Below are 17797 nucleotides of genomic sequence, written 5' to 3' on the forward strand. Positions count from 1 at the left end.
TGGTGTTACTTAAGTTTGAATTTTTTAAATACTAAAAAATCTTCTATACCCTTTCCATTAAAAAAGTATGCACATTAAGAAGTAAACCTCCTCCCATCTCTCAGATGTCGTCACTGTTACTAGACTAGTGTTCTGTCTTCCTGATTCTCCTTCTATAGTTATATAGACATGTTATCTTTTACCCTTGAAATGTATTGTGCTTTACATATTGTTGTGCAGTTTGCCTGTTTCACCTAGTAGATGTTAGCTGTAGTTATTACATGCTTGTAAATGCTTAGATGACCACGTAATGTGCTATTAGAGCTACATGCATTATCTCAGGAGTTCTTCATAGCAGTGAGGTGGGTACTGCTATAATACTATTGCTGTGTCTGTATTCCTGAGCATGTGTGGCACTATCAGGTAAGCTTTGGACTGCTGGCCACAAGGTCAGAAGTCCAAACCTACCCGCTGGGATGATGAAGCTGTTAGCTTCCCATAAAGATTGACAAAGCCTTGGAAACCCTATCTGGTGTTGCTGTGAGTCAGGGTGGACTCAATGGCAGTCACTTTTGGTAAGTTCCTATAATATGGATGAGGAAACAGCACTGGCCAGTTAAAGGATCCTGCATAGGGCTGGTAAGTAGGAGAACTAGGATTCAAACCCAGGCCATCTGATACTAGGGCCTCTGGCCTATTTACTAGATCCTGGACCACTTTCCAGGTAGTGTTATAGATCTGCCTTATTCTCGTCAAAGAGTATTCCATCCCATGCTGTACCATGCATGATTTATTCACCTATTTGTCTGTTGATGGACAAGTAGATTACTTCTATTTATTCACCTATTTGCTTATTGATGGACAAGTAGATTACTTCCACTTTTCCCTTATAAGCAATTTTGTAATGAATTGTGTATATTTTTCAGGTCCGTTTACTTTTACTTCTGTAAAACTCCTGAATTAAGGACAGGAGATCCGAGCAGTTTGAAATTTAATAGCTACTGCTAGTTTAGTCTAACAACAATAACAACAAAGGTATCAATTGACATACCTGTCAGCAGTATTTGAGAGAGTGAATTTCCTCCGCACTGTTAAAAATGTCAGTTGTTTTAAACTTGTATCATCTGGTAGATTAAAAAGCGAGAGACTTCAGTTATCAAATATTTGAGTATCTGTTGTTTGTTAACTGGAACACTAGTGGCATATTGGTTATGCTTTGGGTTGTGATCTACAAGATCAGCTGTTCAAAACTCCCAGCCACTTCTCAGGAGAAAAATGAGGCTTTCTACTCCCATAAAGAGTTATAGTCATAGGAATTTAACAAGGGCAGTTTTACCCTATTTTAGAGGGCTGCTATGAGTTGGCATTCACTGGATGACAGTGAGTTTGTTGTTGTTTTTGAGTTTATTGTCTATTAAGGAATCCTGTGGCACAGTGGGTTAAGCATTGGACTGCTAACAGGCAAGATGTTGGTGGCTCAAAGCCACCAGATGCTCCCCAGGAGGAAGATGAGGTCTGCTCCTGTAAAGATTTACAGCCTTAGAGACCCCATGGGACAGGTCTACTCTGTTTGGTGGAATTGCTGTGAAGTGGAATCAACTTGATGGCAGTGGGTTTGGTTTTGATTTATATCTTTATTTTAAATCATTTTTTTGGGGGCTTCTACAACCCTTATCATAATCCATACATCCATACATTGTGTCAAGCACATTTGTACATTTGTTGTCATCGTAATTCTCAAAACATTTGCTTTCTTTTTTTTTTCTTCCCAACTTCTTTCTTCCTTTTTAAAAATCATTTTATTGTGGGCTCAAACAACTCTTATCACAATCCATCAATTGTGTAAAGCACATTTGTACATTAGTTGCCCTCATTATTCTCAAAACATTTGCTCTCCACTTATGCCTTTGGCATTAGCTCCTCATTTTTCCCTCTCCCTTCCTGCTGCCCCCTCCCTCATGAACCCTTGATAATTTATAAATTATTGTTATTTTGTCATATCTTATACTGTCGGACATCTCTCTTCATCCACTTTTCTGTTGTCTGCTTCCCAAGGAAGAGGTTATATGTAGATCCTTGTAATTGATTCCCCCTTCCACCCCACCCTTCTTCCACCTCCCATTATCGCCACTCTTCAGCACTGATCCTGAAGGAATCATCCGCCCTGGATTCCCTGTGTTTCCAGTTTTTATCTGTACCAGTGTACATCCTCTGGTCTAGCCAGATTTGTAAGGTAGAATTGGGATCATGATAGTGGAGTGGGGAGGAAGCATTTAGGAACTAGAGGAAGGTTGTATGTTTCATTGTTGCTCACTGCACCCTGACTGGCTCGTCTCCTCCCTGTGACCCTTCTTGTAAGGGAATGTCCAGTTGCCTACAGATGGGTCTTGGGTCCCCAATCTGCACTCCCCCAGTTTTGATTTATTCTATAGACATGTACAAACTATTTATTCAACAAGTAACAGTGCTCACAACTTGCCAGCCACAGTTTTAGATATTTGCACTAACCCCAAGGGAAAGATGATGGCGGTTGGATTAGGGTGTTTCAATGGAAGTTCTCTTTTGAAGGTATGGACCAACAGGATTTGCTGATGAATTGCATGTGGGATGTGAGAGAGAAGTCAAGGGTGACTCACAGGCTTTTGACCTGAGCAATTGTGAAAGATACACTGTTCTATGAATGCCCAAAATTAAGGGGTTTGACCCAGTTAGAGAGGTCAGGAAAGGATTCTGAGGAAAAGGTCCTAGAGCTGAGAGCTGATGAATAAGTAAGAGTTCCTGTCTTGGCAGAAGCGGGATGCCTATGAGACTGGAAGAAAGATCAGCATGCTTAGAGGAAGGGGGAAGGAGAGAGAGAGAGATATCGAGAGAGATCTCCTTACAGCTGCAGGGAAGCAATGGAAGGAATACCTGTATGTAGATGATAAGATGGATATTCAGTTTGTACTTTCATGGTGAAGCATCTTGCTTATTGGCCAACAATTATTTATTTTATTATTTCCTTTGTCAGTCTTATTGTTTTTATCTACTGCTCTGCCCCCAGTGGTGTCTTTCTCATAATTTATAGGCACTTTTTATAAATTAAAGATCTTAGCTCTTTGATAATGTATTGTGAATTTTTCTCTCTGTAAAAGGGGCCAGAGGCCCTATCTGACTTCCTCTGGCTACTCAAGGGAGAAGGAGAATCCAGCTCCACACAAACCTAAGGCCGATGGTAATAGGGCAAAGGTCAGACATATCTCCACCCTCTTTCCTTCTTTTACTTTATTCTGATATCAGCTGTTCTTCCTGAGACACTACCTTTCTGCTGGGTTCAGCAGTCCAAGCAATAGCCACACAGAACTGACAGACAATAATCACAATTAGGGAGATTTATTAGAGAAGTCCAAGTCAGGATCATGAAACAATTATAGTACAGTCTTTGTCCACAGCAGCATCTCTCCTCAGCCACGTCTGTTATGACTCTCAGACTTCAGTCACAGTTTGGTGGACTCTGTCTCTTGAGCCAGGAAGCCTGCCTGCTGCTCTGCCCGCAGTGTTCTGGTCCAGTGTGGCTCCTTTGCTCTGGTTCATGTCTTTGCCCTGCTGGCCTTGGTGCCCCTGCTTTTGGCCTCCGCCACTTTAGGCAGGGATCTTGAACGTGCACTGTTCTTGGACGTGCTCTGCTTCCTGGATGGTCCTGGGATTCTCTCTGTTCCTGTTTGTGAGATGGTTCTCTTAGAGTCGGAAAATGGCAACCAAAATGACCAATCCCCTCGACTAGTATTTCACACACCCTTTTTGTTTGCGCGGTTTCACCCAGTCCTTTGGTGGGAGTTACAGATATGGATAGAAGAGCCATATTAAGAGATTTCACTTCAGTACAGTCTCCAAGATTATTATGTATCTACTTTTACCCCCTTTTGCTGTACAGGAAGATTTAGATATTTTCATGTAGCATGGACCCACTGACCTTTTTTTTTATGCTTTCTAGATTTCTTGATCAGGAATACCTCCCTAAGCCACATATTTATTTTAAAGAAATAATTTCCTATAGTTTTATCATTTTAGTATTTCAATTCAGTTGCAATTTTAAAAATTTAAACGTTAAATAGGGGAAGTTTACTATAAAGATATATTAATGGTAACAGAAGATTAGTTGTTAGGAGGAAGAGAAAACAAAGAAGACGAGAATAGCAGATACAAGAGCTGACGCTACTTGTGGGGCTGAGACAGAGGTGCCAAAGAAAGGAAGTACTGTGTTAGACCGGGGTGGCTAGAAAAACAAATCCAGAGACACTCATATAGGTATAAAAAAAAGCTTTATATCAAAAGAGTGGTTTTATATTAAGAAAACATCTCAGCCTACTCCAGATAAATCCATAAGTCCCATATTAGCCATAAGTCCAATACTAGTCCATAAATTCTTCTTCAGACTCTTTGCAGCACATACAATGATGCAAAATGCAGGAAGATCACAGGCTGGTGTGTGCAGTCTTGTAGCTCCAGTGGTGGTGGAAACATCTCTAGGGCCCTTTCAGGTCTCAGTGTGGCTCCATGAGGCTTGTCTGCAGGAAGCTGAAAGCAGAGAGGGTATGTGGTCTGCCTTCGAGGAGAAAGACCCCTCTCAGAGCTGAGATTCAAACCTTATTGAGAAGTTGCCACTGTGACGCCCTGTGACTAGCAGAGTGCCAACATGTTAGCAGAACTTGATGGAAGAGTGCCTTCAGGATTACTAGGGGAAGACTGCCGCATGCAGAGTTTATTTTTGATGTGCACAGGGATCTAATTTTATTTTTCTCACAAATGGCCCATTGTCTTCTTACGATTGACTAAATCATCCACCTATTTGGTTTTCCTGGTAAAATGTGATAAATCTCCCAGTCATTAAAGTTGGAGAGATTTGATCCAAAACACAAACCCCAGCAAAATCTTACCACTCTTACGTCCCAACACTCGTAGCCCCGAAGTTATGCAATATCCTTTTTTTTTCTTACCTGACTACCCGTGGACAAAACTGCTTTTGAATTGTGAGAGCTCTCATTTCAAAAATATCTAGACCGTTCCTACGTAAGGTTTTTTTTTATCCAGTGAAAGTTGATATGTTCTTGTGGAATCACTGAGTTTAGTCTTCATAGCAATGCTTGAGCATTTGCTTTATTCATTTGTGTGTAGTGCGATGCACAGAAGTGGTGAGCTAATATTCTACTTTCAAGAATTGTATGAGCTAGTGGAGGCCTGGCTAAAGGATAAAGATGAGGCCCCATAAAGATTTGTAGACTTGGAAACCCGAAGGAGTAGTTCTACTCTATCCCATAGGGTCGCCATGAGTTGGAATCAACTCAGTGGCAGTGAGGTGGCTTTGTTGTTTTTTTTTTTGATGGAGGCCTGGACTTCAGGCTCATGAGTGGGAACTGGGAAGGTGTCTTGTGACAGAAGATAGGTGTTGTCAGTGTGCTTGTATTACTGAGGAAGCTGTGATTTCAAGTGAAGTAATCATAGACTCAAATAATATCCGAGTTTGAAGGCACCTTTGTACAGTTTTCTCATCAGATGCCTGAATCTCTTCCTATTGCTAGTCTGATTTCTGTTTGAATGTTTCTGGAGAGAATGAACTTAACTACCTTCTAGTAGCATCTAGTTCTAATGTTTTGTTTTTCCTTTAATTAAGCTGAAACCGGTCTCACCATCATTGCTACCTGCTGGTGAGTGCTTCCTCTAGGGGCACACAGAGCAAATCCCACACATTTGTCGACACGTTAGTCCTGCAGAAATCTGAAGACTGCTTTTATGTCCATTCTGAATATTGTCTTTATTTCTCCTCTCACATGAGTTTGGACAGTTTGGGCATTCTTTTGATTCTCTCTGAGGTGGATTCCAGTTGTTAATGACCTTCAGTGTGGTGCCTGAGATATTAAAACCAGTAGTGATTAGGTGTGGAGTTGTGTAGCTGAAATCCATCCTTGAGACCTCGTTATCGTCCCTCATTTTATGGATCAGCAAACTAGCGACTGGAGTGAGGGGACGTGCTCTGCAGTGTAGCAGAGCCAGCATCAGGAGTAGAGCGGGACTGCCGCCTTTCTTTTGGTAGCAGCTCTATTTCTGTGGAAGAGCTTTCTCTAGAAGCCTCAGCATGATGCTGCTCCAACAAGAATCACAAAATCAATATAACTTGATTACAGTCATTTGGAACATACAGGATTTTCTTGGCAATCATTTCTCCTTTTTTTTAAATGGTAAGTTAGGTGAGTATTTACTTTCAGTTTTAAAGCAAATCTATTGCTTTATGTTGATTAGATGAAGGGCATTGTGTTGAGGATATCGTGTGAAATAGAAATGCTTCTTTCTTTATGGAGCTTAAAATCTAGGGGTGAATATAGACAAAGTTCATGAGGAAGCACTATTTGATGACTGTATCCCCACCCCAGCACAATGCCCGACAGAATAAATGTGAGCAGCGGCTGTGGAAGTCCAGTGGCGGCATGCAGTTACCATCATCTGGTGGCTCTTCCCTGTGTACCACATTTGACAACACGTCACGGCGGGAGTTTAACGTAGCACTCTTCACCCCATCCCCACTGCAACCCAAGTTATACTGGACAAGTGACGTTTGAACATAGGCTTGAGGGTCATGTTGACTTTTTGAAAGATGAAAATGGTGCCTTAGATAAAGATGTTCGAGGAGAGGGAGAAGCTTTGTCTGACAGGGATGGCACATGCACAGTGGAATACGCTTCTAACTTGGTGCTGTGGGAACATGGGTTCTTAGAGAATGGCTTGAGTAAGAAAGTTGCACCTGTGTGGTACAAAGCCCTGCTGCCAGTTAAGGAGTTTGGATTTTTTTTCTGTTTGCTCAATCTGCCTGTGAGTTTTTGTATAGTTTAGGGATTTGTCTAGCTATTGTGGCTAGGCCTGAGTGTTTGGATACGTAGTAATAAATTATGTTCTGAACCTTGCTAAAGGAAGTATGCTTTGGAAGTTGTACAGGGGATTGATTGGCTATAAGGTACATTGAGATCAAGGAGATTATTAAATAGACTGTTACTGTGGTCTTGGAAACAGATACGGGGTTATGATACCCTCTGAGTGGAAGTAGCAGAAGGAGATCATCCAAAACTCCAAACTGCCATTAAGTTGTCAATGTTGACTCATCATAGTGACTCTTGTGGGTTTCCAAGTCTGTAACTGTTTATGGGAATAGAAAGCGGAGTCTTTCTCCTTGGAGCTGTTGGTGGTTTCAAACTGCTGACCATGTGGATTGCAGCCCAAGGCATAATCACTACACCACCAGGGCTCCTGATAAAATGACAGTGCTGAGCGTTTGTTTTGAGGCTGTGGGCAGGAGAGATAATGGAAGAGAATTCCGAGTATGTAGACCAGGGGTCCTCAAACTTTTAAAACAGGAGGCCAGTTCACTGTCCCTCAGACCAGTTGGAGGGCCGGACTATAGTTTTAAACAAAACTATGAACAAATTCCTGTACACACTGCATGTATCTTATTTTGAAGTAAAAAAACAAATCAGGGCAATAACACCTGGCGGGCTGGATAAATGTCCTTGGCGGGCCACAGTTTGAGGACGCCTGATGTAGATGGTATTTATAAGCTTGACCATCTAGTGCTGCCCTAACAAAAAATACCACAGTGGGTGGCTTTGAATCTGTAGCTGTCAAATTGATTCTGACTCATAGCAACGCTATAGTACAGAGTTCAGTTACCCATTGGGTTTCCAGGAGTGTAAACACTATGAAAAGTAGAATGCCACATCACTCGCCCACGTAGTAGTAACTAGTGGGTTTCAGCCATTGACCTTTTGGTAAGCAGCCAGGTGCTTAATTACTGCGCCACCTAGGCTTTTTTTGGTGGCTTTAAGGAACAGGGATTTTAATTGTCTCCTTTTAGAGGGTAGATGTTCAAATTTAGCAAGGCAGGCTCTCACCCTCTGGGCTTTAGGGGATGACTCATTAATTAATTAAACCATTTTATTGGTATATAATTCACATGTCAAAAAGTTCAATAGTTCAGGCACACCAAGAAAAGTTGTACAGTCATCATCATCACAATCAGTTTTAGAACACTTTCTTCGTTGACATACCTCCAACCCTTAATCCAATTACTGTCTCCATAGATTTACCTATCCTGGATTCCATAAACAGAAAAACATTAAAACAGTAAAAATAACCAATTAACAAAACAGAAAAAACCCCAATAAGAATAGAAATTATTGAGAACTAAAACAGCTTTAAAATGGATCAAAAGGGAGATAATTGACAAGGTGTTAAATTTTAACGGCATCTGCAACAATCCATTTTCCAATGCTCTCTGCACCTCTGATCTGAATATGGTCAGAGGGGATTCACCTGAGACTTAATCCACGTGTATATATCCTCTTCACCTTTTTCTTTTTCAAGACGGAAACAGTTTTAAAATCTGTCAGAAGGGAGAGTAAATGAGAAGATACTATATTTTACCCATGATCGACTTTGCATTGTGGTCCGTCTGGTCACAAGGCTGCTCACTTCCCCAGCTCTGTGATCAGAGCCTTAATCCATGTGTGGACTGTGCAGTTGGTTTGGGCTTCCACTGTCGTCCATAGCCATCTGCAAACCGGGTGTTCACAGTTTAACCGCTGATACCATTCCCTCCTTTGGATTTAGGTTTTATTATTTACAATCCATGGATCACACCTGCTGGTGTGCTTCTTCCATGTGGACTGAGTTGACACCACTTAGATGGCCGCTAGTTTTAAGACTAGCGCCCCCTACCCGTCCCTCAAGAATTCACTTCAGAGGACTGCACTGGGGCTACAGCTTGGGGAGAAGGGCGTGTCTGATTAGAGCACACAGAAGAAATGAAAAGGGATGGAGAGGGAGGGAAGGACATCCTGGCCCACCAAGCCCCGAGTTCAGTATTCCTGCTTGGAGAAGACAACGTTCAGAGAGGACCATAGGGCTGTCCCCACCATGAGACACGATGTCCCTCACTAAACCATAGTGCTGCAGGGGACAACACTGAAGACACAGTGTAGGAATTGTGCACAATCTGACTCCATCACGCTGGGGCGAACACTAAGGGTATGCAGCAGAGCAGCAAGGGACGCAAAGTGATGAAACCCAGGGGGAATACCAAAAATAGACCTTCAGACTCGACTGGAAAACACTTGTAAAGGCCAACAAACAGACCTTGAACTATATATAGGCTTTTCCATTTTGACTGTGGCTTTCTTTTTGTTGTTTTTGTTATTGTTTTGTTGGTCTTGACTTCCTTTGTTGTTTTTGACTTTGCCTGGTTTTTGCACTTATTAATGTATCTGCATGTCTATCTAGATAAGATTGGTGAGATAAACAATTCAGAGATGAAAAAGAATGGGACCAATGGTTGCGGGGGCATAAAGTAGACAGGGCGGTGGGAGCAAGGAAGTGGGGGTGGAGTGGGGGGAACCAACCCAGGGACAGTGGAACAACAAGTGAATTAAAATCAGTGGAGAGAAGGGCGTAGGATGCCTAGTGGGGCGTAATCAAGGGCAATGTAGCAGCGAGGAAGTACTAAACCCAATTGAAGGCCAAACATGATGGTGGGACAAGAAAATAAAAGGAAATAGAGGAAAGAACCAGGAGGCAAAGGACATTTAAAGAGGTCTAAATACAGGCATGTTCATATGTAAGTAGATATCTATATGTTAACAAGGTTGCAGATGGACATTGGGCCTCGACTCAAGTACTCCGTCAACAAAAGAACACTTTTGTTCTAACAATCCGGCATTCTGTAATGCTCACCTTCCAAACACAATCGCAGAAGACAAAATGGGTGCATAAGCAAATGTGGTGAAGAAAGCTGGTGGTGCCTGGATATCAAAAGATTTAGCGTCTGGGTTCTTAAAGGTTTGAAGAGAAGCAAATGACCATCTAGCTGAGAAGCAACAAAGCCCACATGGAAGAAGCACACCAACCTGTTTTATCATGAGGTGTCGATGGGATCAGGTATCAGGCATCTAAGACCCAGAACAAAATCATACCCAATGTGAAGGGGGGCGGGGGATGGAATGGAGACCCAAAGCCCATCTGTAGACAATTGGACATCCCCTCACAGAGGGGTCACAGGGAAGAGATGAGCCAGTCAGGATGCCGTATAACACTGATGAAACACACAACTTTCCTCTAGCTCTTTGTTGCTTCCTTCACCCCACTATCATGACCTCAATTCTACCTTACAAATTAGATTAGACCAGAGTATGCACACTGCTACAGGTAAGAGCCCGCAACACAGGGAATCTGAGATAGGGTAAACCCATGAGGGCCAACAGTGAGAGCAGAGATACCAGAAGGATTAGGTGGAGGGTGGGGGGGTGGGAAAGTAGGAATCAATCACTAGGATCAATACAACCCTCTCCCAGGGCGATGAACAATGGAAAATTGGGTTAGGGATGATGGAGGATGATGTAACATAAAATTCATAATCTATAACATCAAGGGTTGGTGCAGGAGGGTGGGTGGGAGGAGGAGGGTGAAGAAATGGGGAGCTGCAATCAGGGCCTCAAGTGGGAAGAGAATGCTTTGAACATGATGATGGCAGCATATGTACAAATGTGCTTGACACTGGATGAATGTATGGGTTGTGATAAGAGATGTAAGAGCCCCCAATAAAAGTATTTAATTAAAAAAACAAGACTAGGGATGATTCTTAGCTCTCTCAGTTTCTGTGGCTTTGGGCATTTCTCGACCTTCCTTGGCTGCTTGCAGATGTGTCTTCACATGGCTTCTCACTTCCCACATAGGTGTCTGTGTCTAGTCTGCCTTTTTTGTAGTACATTGTAGTACATTGTATTTATAGGTACATGGGTTAGGTAGGACTTAAACCTAGTTTTTGTGGGACACAGTTCAATACATAACACCAGGCAACATCCAGTAGTAAGGCAGGTGTAGTAGTAGAAATGGCAAATTAGGTATGTTGATCTGGAGTACTTGTGGGAAAGACAGAAATATCTAGTAGCTAGCTGCTCTATAAACCGGGAGTTAAGAAGAGATACCAAAGATACAGGTTTGTTTTTGGAAGCCGAATGCTTAGAAATAATACAGGGTATGCATTGTGCAGGAAGAAAATTACAGGCTAGAGAAGGATCTGGCAATAACTTCTGCAAAACCAGCCATTGAAAACCATTGGAGCACAGTTCTACAAGTGTAGACCAATAAGTATTCCCAGTAGGGTTCTAGTTCATACAGAGATAGGTTCATCAGTGGCCACTTAAGGACCTCTGAAGAGAAGCGTTGCTGTAAGGAGAACTAAATAGGTAGGTAACTTGGATATAGTAAAATTTTCATTCATACATATAGAAACGGGACAGTCACTTGATGATAGTAGGGGGAATGTACGGGGTATGTGTGTTAAGAACTGAAGCGATTTAAATAAGCGTGTAGGTACTGGAGGGACCGGCAGTGATAAAGGAGATGTAAAATCAAGATGAATGGTAGAGGTAAGTCTCAGGATTGAGAGGGGATGGGCTATATGTGAGGCATGAGCTGAGAGAGAAACAGACCTGGTCCTCTGAAACAGGGAAATGGGAAGAATGATGAGGAAAATCCAGAGAAGACTGACAGAAGACAAACGCTAAGTATTATATCTAGCCTCCATTTCAGTGGTTCTCAACCTGTGGGCTGCTACCCCACTGGGGGTCCAATGACCCTTTCACAGGGGTGGTCCGATTCATAACAGTAGCAAAATTAAGTTAAGAAGTAGCAACAAAAATAATTTTATGGTAGAGGGGTCACCACCACATGAGGAACCTACAGTAAAGGGTTGTAGCATTAGTAAGGTTGAGAACATATTACTTATTTGTTTATTCAAATGTGTCATCTGAGAATCTTTTATGATGAAGGTAGACAAGGTGCTGTCCTTGAGGAAGTTATAGTTTGAGACATTCTCTCAGTTAAGTAGATGAGATTGTTGCTTTATCATCTTGTGAAGTTCCTCATTTTAACCACAGAAGACGGAAAGTAACTCGCCTATTACTATTCTAGATATACAAGAGCAGTGAATTCATGACATACAATGAATACCTTGGCATTACTCATGGAACTTGCATTGAGAAAGTTTGGTAGAGGAGGAAATGCTAGGGTATAGTTAGATTGTAGGTTCTTACATTTGTTTCCTCCCCCACCCAGGCTTCCTGGATTGTCCCAGTGCCCCTCAGGAGGTGTCATCCATTTGGAGCATTACTGTTGGGAATCTGATGAAGAGAGGGGAACACACCCTGATGTGGTTATCATTCATTTGGCTAAGTCTATTAAAAATCAAAATTAGCTTGATATTTACCATTTATTATGAAGTATCTACTCTAAACTCCTGGTACATTTAATCGCTGTGTGTGGAAATAACAAGAGACAGCATGAACATTTCAGATTAATCTGTTTCGCAGTTTATTTTGCATTTATTCCTCTCTAACAGATGGAAACCCAGTTTCTGTAGAGCACTTTCACTTTTTATGATCCCTGTAAATGCTAGAAAGTTCTCTTAATCAGAATTATTATTTTGCAGTTTCGACATCTTGATTCTGACCTCTTGCACAAGCCAAGATCGGGCCACTTTCCCTTGCATATGGAAAGGTCTTCACATCTATAAATAACTTGCGTCTGCTTTGACAGGTCTTCAGATGGGATTCTGTGTCTTTGCCATTCTTTGTGGCCACTTCTGCCAGACTAGCCAAATGTTCTAAATGCCAGGTAGTTTGTTTTCTTTCTTAAAGTAATGTACCTAAAATTGATGAAAATATCCCAGGCATAGCGAAACATCTTTCTTGATGTAAACTTTCTCTTTAATGTGAGCTCACATGCCTTCATGGGGCCTTGGTGGTGCAGTGGTTAAGTACTCTACCGCTGACTACACATTGCAGCAGTTTGCACCACCCAGCATGGGGGAAGAGACCTGTCGGCCTGTCCCTGTACATAATGTCCACCTAGGGACCTCTGTAGGTCCTCTGTCTGTGGATCAGAATTGGGGCATCAGCTCACAGTAATAGCGTTCGTTTAAGTTGTGATTTAATCTGTATCATATCAGATCACAAAAATAACAACTCTGACTTATTGGGAAGCTATGTGTCAAGATAGTTTTCTCAATTGATAATTGAAATAAATTCTCTATTTTTTTAATTTAAAAAATAATACTGTGGGGAAGCAAACAATCTGTGTTTAATACAGGAAAGCTAATATTTTACCATTATAATCTGTAGCAGACATCTTTGTACTTTGTTTGTATACCTGAGTATTTTTATGGGCTAAGCCTCTTGAACTGGGATTACTGAGTCAAGAAAATGTATACAGTCTAATTGGATGTACTAAGGTCTCTTTCAAAAAGGTATAAGAGAGGAAGAGACAGAAAGGAATGCCCATTTACAGACTGGCTCTCTGGGCATTAAGAGAGTTTGGTGGCACAATCTTTAAGAGCCCTAGCAAACCAACCAGCTATTTAGTGGTGGGGCATGGGGTTGGGCAGCAACTGGGGTGGAGTGGGGCAGGTGGGTGCAGCTTGGAAGATGTGTCAGTCTGCTTTTAAAAAGGTTACAGCTTTGAAAACTCTGTGGGGTTCACCTCTGTCCTGTGGGGAGTCACTGTGAGTCAGAATCAATTAGATGACAGTGGGTTTTGAGTTATAACCCCATAATATGACCAATTAAGTTCTTTGCGCATGGGGAAGTTGACCTTTTTCAAGTGTGTAGCAAGTGTAACAAACTCCTCCCCCCCACCCTCACCCCATTTGTTTTTCAGCTCTGTGATACTTTGATATATGAAATAATTTAAATTTTTGTATGATCTGATTGTCAGACTTTCCTTTAATGGTTTCTGCCTCTCTGTGTTATCTTCTAGTTTTTGCTTTTAAATATTTGGGCACTCTAGAATTTAATGTAAGCAATAAGGTAGGAATCCAGCTTTTATTATTATTATCAGATGATCAGCCAGATGCTCTTGTACCGTGTAGTAATTAATTCATCTTTCCCCCATTTTTTATTTAGAAGTGCCAGCTTTTATCATATGCTAACTTTCTAGGCATACTTGAGTCAATTTCCTCGTACTTTGTTCAACTGATTTATTTGTTCAGGGGTGGCGTCACGAAGTTTCAAATACTTTCTACTTTTGAACATTCTAATTTTGTAGAAGCAGGCCTCCTTTATTTCATTATTTAGTTTCTGTAAATTTATTGGTCTAGTCTTACATGTTTATTTAGAATGAGCACATTACGTTTGCCCACTGTATTCTTCCAAAAAAAACATCTTATTGAATGTATGAACTAGGAGGATATATCTCTTAAATAAATTATCTTAACAGCTAACGTGACTGGTGGTTCTTTAAATGAATTATATTTAGTCATTCTAATTCTTTTAGAGTGGTATTATTTCTGTTTGATAACTGAGGAAATGAAAACAGAAGTTTAGTAACTGGACCAGTTACTAAGCCTCCCAGTTCTCATTACTACTTTCATTCTACCAATTCAGGTCTGTTCCAGTTTTGTAAACTCCAGTTTTGCCACTTTTTAAGAAATGACAAAATGGGACAAAACAATTAGTTTCCTTTTGGTCATGGAATACAAAAGAACTATAAAGAAGCTAGATTTACTCCTAATTCCATTCTACAGAGTAATTAGTTCTTTAGGTATATTTCTAGTCATTTTTTTGCACCTAAACTCATTGCCATTGAGTCGATTTCAACTAATTAAAACAACGAAAAACTGTACATGTAGTTTTTTGTTTTACAAATCATAGAAATCTTTATTAAACAAATTGTCAAGCATTCTTTGAGAGTCTTCCGTTCTAGTTCATCTTGCACCTAAACTCATTGCCATTGAGTCAATTTCAACAAATTAAAAAAATGAAAAATTAAGTGGAGAGCAAATGCTTTGAGAATGATTGGGGCAGGGAATGTACGGATGTGCTTTATACAATTGATGTATGTATATGTATGGATTGTGATAAGAGTGGTATGAGTCCCTAATAAAATGTAAAAAAAGAAAAGAAAAAAAAAGAAAATGATTAGGGCAAAGAATGTACAGATGTGCTTTATACAATTGATGTATGTATATGTATGGACTGTGATAAGAGTTGTATGAGCCCCTAATAAAATGTTCAATAAAAGAAAAAAGAAAAATTGTACATAGTTTTTTAATCATAGAAATCTTTTAAAAATAAATCATTTTATTGAGGGCTTGTACAACTCTTACCACAATCCATACATCCATCCATTGTGTCGAGCACATTTGTACATATGTTGCCATCATCATTCTCAAAACATTTGCTTTCTACTTGAGCCCTTGGTATCAGCTCCTCGTTTTTCCCCTCCCTCCCCACTCCCCCTTCCCCCTTGAACCCTTGATAAATTTATAAATTATTATTTTGTCATATTTTACACCATCCAATGTCTTCCTTTACCCACTTCTCCGCTGTCCGTCCCCCAGGGAGGAGGCTATATGTAGATCCTTGTCATCTGTTTCCCCTTTCTCCCTCACCTTCCGTCCACCCTCCTGAGAAATCTTTATTAAACAAATTGTCCTGCATACTTTGCGAGACTTCCGTTCTAGCCCATCTTAGTCTGGAAGCTCTGCTGAAATTTGTAATGGCATTGTAGCAAAAAGTAACCGCTGCTGACTGATGGGTGGGTGGCTGTGAGACTGGGAATCAAACTTCCATGTCCTGTGGGAAAGGTTTCTCCCTCTAAACCACCATTACCCTCCTTTTTTTAAAAATTTAAAAAAAATTTTTTTTATTTTAACAATTTATTGGGGCTGATACAATTCTTTTCACAGTTTATACAAATACATACATCAATTGTATAAAGCACATCTGTACAGTCTTTGCCCTAATCATTTTTTTTCTCTTTTCTTCTTTTACATTTTATTAGGGACTCATACAACTCTTACCACAATCCATACATATACATACATCAATTGTATAAAGCACATCCATACATTCCCTGCCCCAATCATTCTCAAGGCATTTGCTCTCCACTTAAGCCCCTTGCATCAGGTCCTCTTTTTTTTTTTTCCCCCCCTCCTTCCCCATATTACCCTCCTTTAGTACTATTATTTGCCCCCATTTTTGGCAAAGAAGAGGAAATCAACTTATAAGTGGAGTTCTGGGATTAAAACCTAGTTATCTAATAAACCCTAGTTATCTAGTAATTCCCATGCTTTCAACTATAACCCTATACCGCCTGCCACTAATAGTACTTGCCAAATAGGAGATCTAAGTTGTTAGCTACAGTTTTTACTTATTTCATTTTCTTATAACTTTGTTATTCACCTCCCTTCCCCCCCCCAAATATTAATGTCAGCACCCTTTTACTGAAACTTTATACCTTTAGGTTATGTTTCCATCTAGAGACATACATTTAGTTAAACTTCAACCACATGTAGGCAGGAAAGACATTTGTCAAATTTCTTATTCTTGCTGATGTATGACCTTGATATCTCTGAAAAGCTTATAAATAATGCATCCTGCTTTCCTTGTAAATAAAATATAACCATTGTGTTTTTATTATTTATTTATAAAGAACTTTTCTTCTGATGGTGACCCTTGATGTGGATTTTGTAGCTACAATGAAGCTTTTTTATAACAAGTATAGGGAGATAATGAATCACATCTACATTTCAGATTTGCTGTATTCTGTGTACTCAGTTGAAGCTTGATTTTACAGTATAACAAAACCTATATATATTTTTTGCATTGTAAATACTTTTTTTAAAACAAAACCTACAGTTTTATGTTGATATTTTCCTGTCAATGATAGAGCTCTTCCAAATATTTTCAAGGTCAATTAGCATTTAATATTCAAGAAATTGGCAATAATCAGAGATAATTTAATATTTTATGAATAGTTCTCCATTGTGAATTGTTACCTATAAATATGCATAATACTTCATTATCAGGAATGGTGGAAAAATGCTATTTTATGGGCACATTTTTTTCAGCTAATTTAGGCGTAGAAACGATAAAGTTTTTTTTAATGATCCTTAATTTGTTTTCATTAAAAAATACATATATGGAGCTTAAAGACAATACTTTGAGATAGTCGCAGATTTATATGCAGTTATAAGAAATAAGGTTAAGTATTCCCCTGTCTGCTTGGCCCAGTTTCTCCCAATGGTCAGTCACATCCTGCATAACCATAGTTCTGTGTCACAATCAGGAAACTGATATTAATAAAATCTAATATTATTCAGATTCTACCAGTTTTACAGGGACCTATTCATGTGTGTGTATGCTTATGTATAATTTATCATATATGTAGATTCAGGCGGCCACCACCAGAGCAGCTCCATCACAAAGAGTCCTTACGTTATCCCTTTGTAGTCACCGCAAGGCCCCCTGTAATCACTAATCTGCTTTCTGGGTAATTTTTCCAAAAAGCCCTGGTTCCTTTCAGTAGGAAATGATATATAGGGCACACAATCTGCATGTTAGGGATGTAACATGTCGAACTCCCCCTCCTGCCCCACTTTAAAAAAGTGTTAGTGAAATTCTATACACTACACACTAAAATGGCTTTCACATTTATAATTCTATGACATTGATTATATTTTTCATATTGTGCACTATTAATTTCTAGCCTCACACAGATATTTTACCACTGTTAATGTAAGCACAGTCCCCTTCAAAAGCAAAGATTTCCTCTTCCTTTCTCATTTTTGGCGACTATAACTACATTTTATTTCAGGAGTGAGTTGTGTTTTGTTTTATTGTGTACACGGCCACTCAGAACCAACTCGAAGACAACTCAAAACAGTAACATGTTTGCTTGTTTTTGTGAGATCTCACTTGTAAAATCATACAGTATTTGTTATTTTGGAACTAAGTTTATT

The 17797-nt window shown here is 40.1% G+C and overlaps 1 protein-coding gene across 1 annotated transcript in view; it reads left to right on the forward strand.

Annotated features, from left to right (window-relative positions):
- Positions 1 to 17797, forward strand: part of RABEP1 (rabaptin, RAB GTPase binding effector protein 1) — a 104256-nt gene that overhangs the window by 3361 nt on the left and 83098 nt on the right. The window lies entirely within an intron of this gene.

Source organism: Tenrec ecaudatus, chromosome 10, assembly GCF_050624435.1.
Source record: "Tenrec ecaudatus isolate mTenEca1 chromosome 10, mTenEca1.hap1, whole genome shotgun sequence".
In the NCBI taxonomy this organism is placed as follows: domain Eukaryota; kingdom Metazoa; phylum Chordata; class Mammalia; order Afrosoricida; family Tenrecidae; genus Tenrec; species Tenrec ecaudatus.